This window comes from Elephantulus edwardii, unplaced genomic scaffold (genome assembly GCF_000299155.1).
Source record: "Elephantulus edwardii isolate Elephantulus edwardi_28Jun2011 unplaced genomic scaffold, EleEdw1.0 scaffold00080, whole genome shotgun sequence".
Taxonomy (NCBI): Eukaryota; Metazoa; Chordata; class Mammalia; order Macroscelidea; family Macroscelididae; genus Elephantulus; species Elephantulus edwardii.
The window spans coordinates 6,673,585-6,686,877 of NW_006399830.1; the positions used below are offsets into that span (position 1 = coordinate 6,673,585).

The window sequence follows — 13,293 nt, forward strand, 5'->3', positions numbered from 1 at the left end:
GTGAAACAGCCACCATGGACGTGGGAGTGAGAGGGAGCGTCGCCGTGTGGGAGGGAGTTCTGCTCGCACTGATGGGAAGTTTGGCAGTGATTATTATGCGTGATCGCTCATACCAACTTGATTGATGTTATTGATGACACTGAATTTTATGTGTGAGATCACTGAGCTGGCAAACCTTGTGTGATATGTAGTTTTACAACAGCAAAACGATACATAAAGGGCGTCTGAGAAGCTCGAGTCCATGTCCAGGGTCAACCGCCAGGCAGAGGTGACGTGGCTCAGGTCTCTCGCCTGTCCCCACCCTTCCCGCGGAGCCTGGTTTGTTCTTACGGGTGGACCGTTTGAAAGGGTCCGACCCTGATATTTCTCATCACAGCCGCACATGCTGGGCTTTTTAACATAGTAGTCATGTACCGTGTAGCTGCTCCGTCCCAGGCACAAAGCCCCAAGTGCTGCGTATTGTTAGATGCATTGTCAAGTTGGTTCCGGCCCTGGCGCCACCGAGCCCAGCCCATCCCGTCCTCGCAGCTGTCACACTTGAACCCTTTGTGCAGCCGTTGTGTCAGCCCACCCAGTTGAGGGTCTTCCTCTTTCCCTCTGACCGTCGACTGGATACGATTCATCTCCCAGGAATCGACCCCTCCTGACGACATGCCCGCAGGGGTAAGGCGGAGGCTGCCCACCCTGCTTCTAAGGAGTGTTCCGGCTACACTTCTTGGTCCAGATCCGGTTGGTCTGTTCTCTGAAGTCCCTGGCACGGTCACTGTCTTGGCCGGCGCCACAGTTCAAAGGCGCTGGTTTTCCTTCGATCTTCCTAATTCGTTGACAGCTTTGATTTTGTATGAAGCGATTGAAAATGCCAAGGCATGGGACGTGGGTGGTGGTATTTCTGTTGGACCGATGAGGAAATTGAGCTTGAGTTGCATTGATGTTCGTGATCAGACATGAGAAGCTCATGAACTTGGCTGTCATGTCAGAGCCAGGGCAGCAGGCCGAGAGCAGGGGTGGGGGGCAGTCAAGACACACAGGGGGACTGGAAGGACTCTGGAGGGGCTGCACTGAGTCCTTCTCTTTGTCCCCCGAGTCCCTGCAGCACGGGAGTGGCAGTCATCAGGCTCCGCTACTTCCTGAAGAAGCTTAGAACCAGCTGTTTCAAATGACGAAGACCCTGGTGACCTTGACCCAGATTAGACCGACCAAATGCCCTGTCTCCATGGTCATGGACAGTGGCTATCATTTAGGAGTGGACAGGAGCACTCTAAACAGAGAAAGCAGATCATTCAATCCTGGGGCAGCTGTCCCCACATCAGGCCATCTGCCTGTCCCTCAACTAGGAGTGGGAGCCACGCCCCTGGCTGCGTCGTTCCCCGGGGGTGCAGAACAGACACCTGTAACCCCACTCTGTTGTTCGTCCTAGGAGAGATGGCCGCCTCCCACTGGACAGGACCTTCCTGGCCTCGCTGTCTCTGCCTCCATCGCGGGCTACATGCCCTGTCCCCGCCCACAGACAGCGGGAGTTGGCACAAGGGCCCTACATCAGCCTTTTGGGACAGGCCGTCCCCTGTGGGTCCGGTGACCTCCTGGCCTGCAGATGGGGAGCCCCTCGGACCCCCGCTTGCTGCTCCACTGCTCTCAGCCTCGTCTTTTCCAGCCAGCTTCCAAACTTTGTTTTCAAGGGGATTCAAGAAGCAGGATTTTGTCCACAACATCGGCTGCTCCCTCTTGGGCTGGCTCGGCCGTGTGTCTGGCGTTCCATGGAGCCCTGCACCCGCTAAGACGTGTTGATGTGGTTAGTGTTCAATGTCTTAATTATTTAAATTGTTCACTCTGTGTTGGGGAGGTACTGCCTACATTTACAATTTAATGACTTTTGTATTTTATTTTTCAAAATAAAAGCTTTAAATGTGAAGCATCTGGGTTGTGGACCTGGTTTCATTAGTATGACCACAGAGAAGCACACAGCACCCATTGGTAATGGACAGCTGGCCGGGTGTGGGGGCAGATGGCCGGTGCGTGGACCGATGGCTGGTGTATGGTTCTGAGCTATGGGTCTGCTCCGCAGTGCGGCCTGGTCTCTTCATGGCGTCTCCCTGGCCAGGCCCAACTCCCTTTCCTGCACCTCACAGGGCTGCACGTTTCACAGATTGAAGGTCTGTGGGACCATCTTTCCAAAAGCATGCGCTTACTTCCTGTCTCTGGTCGTGCTGAGAATGTCTCCGTCTTTTTCACCACGCCGTTGGCACTAAGCAGACTGGACAGATGGCATGGTGCCTGCGTGGCCTTCACATACCCAACTCGTGTCACTGCCACATGCCCTGATGGGAGTGGACGCCTGGGAACTGAGCCTGTAGCATCTCCAGCGTGCACTTGTCATTTATTTCTGAGACCCGCCGCCTTCTGTTTGGGCTCGTTTCTGCATTTTGCATGCTGTACTTACAAGTGACTCTCCAACAGTTTTCTGGAAGCCTTGATAGAACTCTCAGGACGTCCTGAGGACAGTAATTCCCTTACTGTGTTCTCTGTACATCTTCTCATCCCTGCCCAGAAACCACGCCTCCTGCAACGCCATCCGCGCACTGAAGGCAGAGTCTCCCACCCCATCATTCAAGCCAGAAACCCAGGAGTCATCCTGGGCCTCTCCTTTCGCCCCCTTCTCCCCACGTACTGCTGTCGGCCTTCAGAATCTCCCCCACGTGCTGCTGTCAGCCTTCAAGGTCCTTCTCTGCCCCTGCCCCACTCGAGGCATCACCATCTCCCCAGGAATCATGGCGAGGGCCCTTCCCACTCCTATTCCCCCAGTCTGTTCAGCCACAGTTACCGGAGTGAGGGAGACAGGAGTGAAAACTAATCAATAGATGATAGACATGTATTACATGGAGTTCTGGTGGCCTAGTGGCTAGAAGCTGTGCTGTAATCCCGAAGGCACGTGGTTCAAGGCCACCAGCTGCTCCACGGAGGAGGATGGGCAGTCTCCTTCTATGTAGATTAACTTCCTCTGAAAACCTGCTGTAGGGTCAATTGTGGGTCAGTTCTGTCTCTATGGTACACCCCACCACCACCCCCAAAACAAGGGTGTGTTGGGAAGGAAAAGGTAGTGTACAGTAAAGGGCTGTCAGGCATGGTAATCAGTTGATATTGTTGTTTTTATGCCATTGAATCTGAGTCAACTCATAGCTGACCCTCCAGCAGGTTGTCAGAGGCAGCAAATCGCTTCAAGTAGATGTTGCCCATCTTTCCCCTGTGGAGCAACTGGTAGCTTCGAACTATGTGCCTTCGTGTTGGCAGCACAACTCCTTACCTCTCGGCCATCAGAGCCCCCTTTGTAATCATTTGCTTATGGTAATGAATTCGGACAAGGACAGGTCTATGCAGAGCGGCCCGGAGGGGCTGGACTTGTGTCACCTCCATCCCCATGGTCATGCCTTCAGTTCTGGGCGGTGTGTGCGGGGAAGTGCTTGACTTATAACTGAGAAGGTTGGGAGTTTAAACCCACCGAAGAGCCTTACAGGAAAGGTCTGGTCACCACTTCTGAGAGGTCATCCTTGGGGGAGCCCCATGGAGTGCGGTCTTCAGCACAGAATCAGAGGGAGCCCCTGTGGAACACGTGACGCTGATGAGATTAAAACTGCAGGGACGTACCCAGGTCAGAGGCCAGGACAGACGTGACCCACGACCGCCGGCACTGCAGGACGCATTTACCTCAACGCCTAGCTGTCAGGGCCTTGACCTGCAGCGGCCCGTGTGGCTGTGGTGCTGGAAACTGTGACTTTGGTGATTCAAAGATCAGCAGGGCTCTTTCGTCTCCTGTGGCCATCGCCGAAGCAGCAGCGGCCAAAATGAAGTTCAATCCTTTTGTGACTTCTGACCAGAGCAAAAACCGTAAAAGGCACTTCAGTGCACCCTCTCACGTTCGAAGGAAGATTATGTCTTCTCCTCTGTCCAAGGAGCTGAGGCAGAAATACAGCGTGCGGTCCATGCCCATCCGAAAGGATGATGAAGTTCAGGTTGTACGAGGGCAAAAGGTCAGCAAATTGGCAAAGTCGTCCAGGTTTACAGGAAGAAATATGTCATCTAATTGAACGAGTGCAGCGAGAAAAAGCTAATGGCACAACGATCCATGTGGACATTCACCCCAGCAAGGTGGTTACAACACTAAGCTAAAACTGGATAAAGACAGAAAAAAGATCCTTGAATGTAAAGCTAAATCTCGCCAAGTTGGAAAAGAAAAGGGCAAATATAAGGAAGAAACAATTGAGAAGATGCAGGAGTAAAATATTAATACAACTTCATTAAAAACTGAAAATGAAAAATAAAAACATCAGCAGGGACACCACGCTGGACAGGTTTCCCTGGAGTGTCCAGAGGCCGACTGGGAAGCAGCCGCCTTCTCAGGAGGGACTAATCCCTGGAGAAAGGACATCAGGCTTGGTCAAGTAGGAGGTCAGCCAGAAAAGAGCGGGATGTCAGGGAGGTGGACTGACATCGTGGTGCGGCAGTGGGGCAGCAGTGATGTGAGGGATGCCCAGGACTGGCCCCGCTTGTCCTGAGTGTGGCTGTGAGCTCCGCTGCCAGGCTAGGTGCGAAGTCTGTAATGCCCTCTGGTGGCTGAACACAGAATGACCACTCTGCCTCTGAAAACCCCATCACACTTGGGGCTTTGTGTCAGCAGGTGCGCGGCACAAGGCCTCCCCCGATTCCCACCCCCCATGACATCCCCAGAGTGTGTGAGAAGTCATCTCACCCTCCTCGCTTCTCAGGAGCTCTGCAGCTTCTCCAAGACAATCTTGGTTCCTCTGTCAGCCAGCCCTCACAGCTGATGGGGGACGAGGGTGGAGAACGCAGACCGCTGCTGACCAGGAGGTTCTCACTCTGGGTCTGGGCCTTCAGGCCTTAGAACGTGGACGTGGATTCCCTTTGAAAAGATGGCAGAAGAGCTTGAGAAGGATGTGCGATTTGTGTTGTGCTGTTGACAAAAAAGGTTGGTGGTTCAAATCCACAGCTACTCTGAGGGAGATCTGAAGATGTAGAGCCTCAAATCTGATGGACGGCCGCCAGGCGCCAGAACCAACTCTGTGCCACTGTTGTTGTTAGGTGTTGTGCTGTCGAGTACAAGTCATAACGACCTTATGAACCACAGATCTGAACCCTGTCCCGGCCTCACAGTCGCTGGCCCGTGCAAGCCCGCTGCTGCGGTCGCTGTGTCACTGACTCTAATGACAGTAGGGCTTCAAAAGCTTTATGGAGGAAGCCCTTGTGGTCCAGTGGTTAAAGCACTCAGCAGCTAAACATGAGGTTGGTGGTTGAAAGCCCCCACCCTCTGTGGCAGAAAGGGAAAGGTGTGGCGGTCTGCTGCTGTAAAGTTTACAGCCCTTGGAAGTCCTCCGGGGAAGCTCCACTCTGTCAGTGTCACCGAGTGCAAGTGGACACCCGCGTGGGCTGGTTTGCGGGTTCAGGAGGACGTGGGAGCGACGGGGAGTCTGACCACGCACATTCATTTCCGCATTGGTCCACCTGTGTCTCCACAACAGAGACAAGCAGAGGGTGTGACAGAACCCACAGGTCACAGAGCTGTGAGCGTTTGCTGTCTGGATCATATAGGTCACCCGCGGTCTATATTGCCTGCTGCCCGGGACCTCTTTAAAGTGCTAAAGAGTAGGGTGCCACTTTAAAGACTATGGTGTGTCTTCCCCTAATCATGGTATTTTCAGTTGCTTCATATGCATGTGAACGTTGGACAGTGATGAAGGAAGACCAAAGAAGAATTGATACCTTTGTATTGCGGTGTTGGCGAGGAATACTGACTAGAGTGTGGACCGCCAAAAGAACCAACACATGAGCTGGAAGCAGTACAGCCAGAATCTTCCTCAGCAGCAAGGATGGCGGGCTTTCATCTCACGGCCTTTGGATACATCATCAGGAGGGGGTTGGTCGCTGGAGGACATCATGCTTTGAAAAGCATGGGTCATAGCAGTGGAGACTGTCAGTGAGGTGGCCTGACATGGTGGCTCTAACAGTCGGCTCTCTCTCCCTGCAGAGGTTGGGAGGCTGGCACAGGACCGGGAGACTTGGGGTCACTATGAGTCAGTGCAGACAGACTCTTGTCCTTCACGACATACTGCTTCTGGATAGTCTTCTATCTCATTGTTCCTTAATGTTTCTAACCAACCAAACATCAAAACTTAAGAGCTAGAAACTCCCAATGGGGCAACTGCTCAGGCCCCCTCACGCTGCTCCTCGAGCACCAAGTCCATGCGGTGTCTGAGTGGGTGGGGATTCCTGGGGGCGGGACCCTGTGGTCGGATGGTGGAGGGATGGGGTGCATTTTATCAGGGTGCTCTCAAGTCAGATCTGACTCACAGTGACGCTGTTCACGAGAAGGAAGCTTGCTAACTGGTTCCATTTCCCCTAAAAGTACCACTTCCCTGTTTTGGGGAGATTAGGATTTGGGACACAAACCTCTTTGCATCTGCATAGTCTTGGTTCTGTTTCCGAGTCACAAGCCTCTTTGAGAAGCTTAAGGAAATGTGAAACCTTGTCTCAATAAGCTCTGTGCAAATAAATCCTCAACAATCTTTGCATCCAAGGGGAGCTCTGGTGGCCTAGTGGCAAGGAGCTGCAACTACAATCCCAGAGGCCCATGGTTCGAATCCACCAGATGCTCTGCCGGGGAAGGAGGGATAATCTCCTGTACCAGTCAGATCTGATTTGACGGTACACTCACAGAAAAATAATAAAATAAAAAAACACAACAACAATCTTTGCATCCAACTTCAAGAGCTCAGTATCTCCTGGAATTAATTTGTAGGTTGTGTAAGGGCCCACCTTCCTAAATGGTTGCTGTTAAGTGCTGTTGAGTTGGCTGTGACACACAGTGGCCCCGCTGGGACCTGCCCGGTCCTGTGCCATCCTCACAGTCCGCTGGGCCCCACCGCCTGCCAGCCGCTGTGTCAGCACAGCGCATTGAAAAGCTTCCTCTTTGGCTGACCCTCCACTTCTCCAAGCATCATGCCTTCTTCCAAGGACTGGCCCCACCTGGCAACAGGTCCAAAGTACGTGAGACGTAAGTCTGACCATCCTTGCTTCTAAGAAGTGCTCTGGATGTATTTTCTCCAAGATAGATTTGTTCCCTCTGCTGGCAGCCCAGAAGAATATGGTATATTCAGTATTCTTTGCCAGTACTAGAATTCAAACACATCAGTTATTATGCAGTCTTCCTTAGCCTCTGCCCAAACTTCAGCTGCATGGGAGGCAACTGAAACGCGGTGGCTTGGGGCAGGTGCACCTTACTACACAAAGTGGCTTTTCTTTTTATGGGGATCCAAACCAGAAAAACCAAACCTGCTGCTGCTGCTGCGTCAAGTCTGCCTCACAGCCACTGCGTTTCTCAGGCAGTCGATTTCAGCAGGAGGAAACTGTCCATCTTCCCCCATGGAGCTGCCGCCAGACCAGCAGAGCTCCTTTACATCAGGGTGCAGAGGATGATGTTTCCAGCTAAATCCTTGTTCTTTTTGCTGGAATCCCACTGAGACAGTAATCACCGAAGCTGTGGAGTGCTTGAGCCTGAACTAATGTTAAATGTACTGTTGAGTCAGAACCAACCCTTAACTCACCCTCCAGCCAGTTTTCCATGAAAAGAAAGTCAAACCAATCTCAGCTGAGGCAATCATTGCCCCTCAAACCCAATTCCTAAAACATGATTAACCAGAGGTGAGTAGTTTCAGCATTTGGACATGTGTCCAGGGATGAATAAGTTCCTGGAGAAGGACATTACGTTTGCATAAAGTACAGGCTCAGAAGCCATGTTGCTTTGTGAACTTCCACTCCAATTACAGCAAAAAGAAAAAGGGGGAAGACCCTCAATGAGATGGGCTGATATGGTGGTGCACTCAGCAGAGACCACGTCCAGAGACGTGCAGCAGAGACCATGCAGCGGAGACCACGTCCAGAGACCACGTCCAGAGACATGCAGCAGAGACCACGCAGCAGAGACCACGTCCGGAGACCATGTCCGGAGACCACGCAGCAGAGACCACGCAGGCGGCACGGCCAGGCAGTGCCCTGCTCTGTTCCACATGGGGACGCTGTGGGCCGAAGCTGACTCAGGAGCCCCTGACAACATACTGCGTATTTATATTCTTTCTGTTTTGTTGTAATAAAACAATAAATGAAAACAGGAAACAATATTCACCCATAGCCACTGCCACCTGTAAAGCAGGTCCAAACTTGGGATGAGGAAGCTTCAGGACCTTTGCCATCTTGAGAAGCTATTTTGGGGGGACAATTTGTACCCCAACTCAAAAAACATGCTCTGAGTAGCTTGCTTAGAACAAGACCCTCCCAGGAACTCTTGATAATGTAGGGGAGTCTTTTTCAAGCCAGCCCAGGAGCCCAGGCCAGCAGTGTCCAACATCAGGATAATCAAATCTGTCTTGGAGGAGTGGGACCCGGGTGCTCCTTCCTGAGAGGCAGGTTCTGGGGAAAAGACATCATGTTGGGAAAGATGCATAAGAACAAGAGAGGGACACCCCTCAACAAGATGGACTGACAGACACAGTGGCTCAACAATGGGCTCGCATATGTCATAGATCATGAACATGGTGCAGGACAGGCCACGCTCACATCTTTTGTCCATAGGGCCGCTGAGATGTAAACAACTCAACTGCACTGCAGCAATTGATAAGACTGCAGCCTTCAATATGGAGTAAACCTTAACATCAAGAGACAAAAAGCCTCGCCAGTGAACCAGTGGGCATCATCATGAGAGAGGGAGAAAAGACAGTTTGATCCACCACCAGCACCCACTGTACTATGCAGCACGCAGGAGTGATGATTTTGTAAATTATTACCTAACTTGGGAGGGACTGGAGAGCGGTATGCTGAGTGAACTAATTCAGTCCCACAAGGATAAATCTTGTACAAAACGACTAGAACGAGAAGGATCCAAGAGGAGTGGGAGAGGTTGGAAGCAGAGGGATGAGGATGTGCAGGGGAAGGGGGGATTAATCATGGGGTTGTCCAATTTGATGGGGGGCTGTGACGGTAGTAGATACAATTTGTTCTTGAAAACAAGGTATTTGAATTTTGTAAATAAACTTTGTTGTTGTTGTTATGTGCCATCGAGTCGCTTGCGACTCATAGCGACCCTATGTACAACAGCCCTAAACTCCGCTCTGTCCTGTGCCAATCGCACTGTCTCTGACACTCCCATCCCAATTATCCCAGTCACTGAATCAATCCACCTCATAGAGGGCCTTCCTCTCCTGCGCCGTCCCTCCACCCTCCCAAGCATGATGTCCCTCTCTAAGGACCTGTCTCTCCTCACAACATGTCCAAAGTAAGTTAGACGGACCCTCAGAATCCTTGCCTCCAAGGAGCCACCCGGTTTAACCCTCTCCAGGACAAATCTGTTTGTTCTCCTAGCAGTCCATGGTATTCTCAATACTCTTCTCCAGCACCACAGCTCAAAGGCATCAATTCTCCTTCTATCCTCCTTGGTCATTGTCCAACTCTCTGATGCATAACAGGTGATTGCGAGGACCATGGCCTGTATTAGACGCACCTTAGTCTCCAGAGAGACACCATTGCTCTTCAGTACTTTGGAGAGGTCCCTAACAGCAGACTTTCCCATGGCAATGAGCCTTTTAATTTCCTGGCTGTGTAAATAAACTAGTAGGGGGAAAAAACCCAACCCAACCCATTCATTCTAGTAGCAGCCAGAACATCAATGTTGCATTGGGGAAAGGTGCTGTCGAGATCTCTCCAAAGTGCTAGAAAGAGCAGTGGTATCAGTTTAAAAACCAAGGTGGCCCAATCCAAGCCAAAGCGTTTCAGATGCTTCCCATGCACGTGAAAGTTGTTAGTGGATCCTGATGACAGAAGAAGAATCGATGCCTTTGAATCGTGGAGTTGGAGAGGACTAAACCCCACACCCCGTGGGCTGCTAACAGATCGTCCTGCAGGAAATGCAACCAGGATGCACCTTAGAGGCAGCGATGGTGAAATCTGTCTCGTGTACTTTTACCATGTTGTCAGGAGGCTTTCGGAAAAGATAACATGCTGGGAAAGGTGGAGGCTCAGCGAAAGAGAAGACACGTAATGAGAGAGAGTGAAAAAAAGGTAACAATGGTTCAAGCATGATCAAATCTGTCGTTTGCACGGTCACTCTGAATCAGAGTTGCCTCAACAGCATAAAAGAATGATAAGATAGGAAGGTCCACTCTGTGGGTTAGCACACTGGCTGCTAACCAAAAGGTTGGAGGTTCTAGTCCATCCAAAGGCACCTCAGAAGAAAGGCCTGGCAGTCACCTCCTGGAAAACCAGCCCCTGAAGAGTGTGTGAAGCCCAGCTTGGCCGTGACACACATGGGGCCAGCGTGAGGCAGGACCAGCTCCGCAGATGATGGGTTCTTGCTGGCTTGTTTTTTGGTTTTGTTTTTTGTTGTTGTTCTTATTTGTCTTGTTTTATATACTCGTTTATATGTCTACAATATTTTAAATAAAAATGAAAACTTAAGACGTGGAAATGGGTGTATGCTTTTATTGTTTTCATTTCTTTTCACACTGTGAAAATGGTTATTGGGAGATAGCATTCGGGGCCCAGAGCAGCACTTGGGGAACGTGTGAAACATTCAGAAATCCTCTCATCTGGGTTAGAAATCTGGCTGCAGTCCTGACCTCAGGGCTTGAGGCCTGCAGGACGGAGGGACCGAGCCCTGCCCCCTCTCCTGGACATCCCCGCATCCCTCCCTCGAAGGCTCAGCCTCCTCCCTGCCGCCTTTGGGGGAACTGGCCTGCAAGTTATTCTGCTGAGGGATGGGTCAGCTGCTGCCAACTCTGCCCTCCTCCTGGCAGAAGCCTGCCCACGCTCTTCCCCCAGCTCAGCGGGCCCTCATTCCAGGGCGCTGACCTTGAATTCCTCCCAGAAGCAGCTGGGAAGTGCATTGCTAACGGAAACCAGTGCTTTCCGCTTAGCGCCTGGCTCGCTCTGAACCGCGGAGCCTCTGGGCTGCGTGAGCATTGTCTTCCCCCAGCCTTCGCGCTGGAGAAGTCTGCTGACCTTCCCTGGTGTGTGGTTTCCTCACGGAACTCCCAGGGGAGGGCAGGTCAACTGACAGAGAGGAGAAACAGGAGGAAGGAAGTTGGTCCCTGGGCTCTTTAGCGAGTTCCCCAATAAGCACCCCTAACTCTGCTCAGACTTCCCCCCTACTTTCATTTTATTGTGATTTTATAAATTCGCAAAGCAAATTGGTTCTCCAGTCAACCACTCACACATCCTGTTTTATGACAGCCCCTACAGTCCAGTCCGCAGGACAGAACCACACTCTTCGCATTTCCCACCCAATTCTCATTTCCATTTGCCCTGCTGTCCTGTCCTTCCTGCCCTTTAAGCTTTATCACTGGGCAGAAGCTACTTTTTTGACCTTATGTGGTTGATTACCCCAGGGAGTGAGTCCTGCCTGATGTTACTTACTGGTCACCTCACAGGCCTGTCTGTCAGGTGGCTGCAAGTTGAGCCATGATGCTGAGATTTCTTGGCGGGTGTGAAGGGTGGCTTATGGACATCGTCTTAGAGTCCCCACGGTCTCTACCTGACCAGGAAGCCTGGGAATCTTTGGGAGTTTCGTTCCACATTTTTCTCCCGCTCTGTTCACAGCCTCTTGTTATGGTGCCTTTTGGGGTGGTCACAGTGACAGCTGGGCACCGTCTTGTTCTTCTGGTCTCAGAGTGTATGGAGGATGAGCTTTGCAATCCAGTCTGTTAGTCCTTGGACTAATACTTCTATATATCCTTGCTTGCCTTCCGTCTTTGTTTCAGACAAGAGGCCAATAATTGCACTTATAGATGGATGTTCACAAGCTTCTAGGACCCCAGTCACTGCTCACCAAAGTAGGAGATAGAACACTGAACTGTGTGATGCCAGGGGACCGGGGTGTCCTCCAGAAATATGGTCCCAAGACTCGAGGACAAGCAACTCATTCCCCCAGGGTGTTTGGTTGTGACTGTTGTGTGTGCACTGTTGACTTGGAACCAACCCATAGCTGACCCTCTGGTGGGTCTTCAGAGGCAGTTAACTGCACAGGAGGAGATTTCTCATCCTTCTTCTGTGGAGCAGCTCGTGGATTCGAACCACGTGCCTTCAGGATTGCAGTGCTGCTTCTTGCCACTAGGCCACCAGAACTCCTTTGCCTCAGTTGTGTCACACTTCTTTTTAAAAAATGTCAATATTAATATCATTAATATCTAATATCAAGCTCATGTGGAAGCTGAACACAGTGGGCCACACTTCTTAAACCGACTCATTGCCCTCGAGATGGTTTCAACTCAGGGTGGCCCCACAGACAGAGGAGAACCGCCCACAGAGTTTCACAGGCTGTGGATCTTTGCAGATGTGGGCGACGTTCCACCAAGGTCCCGGCAGATGCGGGCTGCCTCAACGGCCCACCGAGGTCCCAACAGATGCGGGCAGCCTCGACAGCTCACTGAGGTCCTGACAGATGAGCAACCAAGGCTTAAACACTGTGCCACCAGAGTGCTTCTCTTCTTATTAAAAAATTGTGGGGTTTTTGGTGAAAGTTTACACAGCAAATCAGGTTCCCATTTAACCGTTTCCACACAGATTGGTCAGAAGTGTGTGTACACTGTCCACAGCGTGTTAATGCCCTGCTGAACTCCCTGCTGGATGTTTTCCAGTTGTCTGGGCACCCTGCTCCAATTCCACTCCTGAGTGATGCTGTGGGGCAGAGCAGAACCACTGCCCAGGGCTCCAGAGACTGTCAGTCTTTACAGGAATAGACAGCATCGTTATTCCTGCAGGGTGGCTGCTGAGTTTGAACTGGTAACCTTTTCATTAGCAGCAGGAAGCTTTAACCTTTGCTCCACCAGGTCTCTTTATATACCCAAACCAAACTTACTGCTGTTGAGTCTATTCCTATACATAGCAGACTTCCATCCGGCTCTGAGCCTGTGGGTCTTTATGGGAGGAGACGAGTCATCTTTACAGAAGCGCTGGTGGCCCTAGTGGTACATAACTGCACTATAATCCCAAAGGCACACAGTTTGAATCCACCAGCTGCTCCTCAGGAGAAGCTGATCTCCACTGTAATTAACTCCAGCAGCCTGTGGGAGACCAGCTTCAGGTTGGTTTCTGAAGCAAATGAAGTAAAACAAAGGAATTTATTATCAGTTAGTTCTCAAAGTTCTGCAGCCCCAGGCCAGAAGGAGGCAATGAGGATGGGAAGTTGCACAAGGGAAAGCTAAAACAAAGGTTTTATGTGCGGGGGGGTGGGGTGGGGGG

At 51.3% G+C, this 13,293-nt stretch overlaps 1 pseudogene; it reads left to right on the forward strand.

Annotated features, from left to right (window-relative positions):
* The first annotated feature begins 3,836 nt into the window (after nucleotides 1-3,836).
* LOC102852387 lies at nucleotides 3,837-4,271 on the forward strand (annotated as a pseudogene).
* The last annotated feature ends 9,022 nt before the right edge of the window (nucleotides 4,272-13,293 follow it).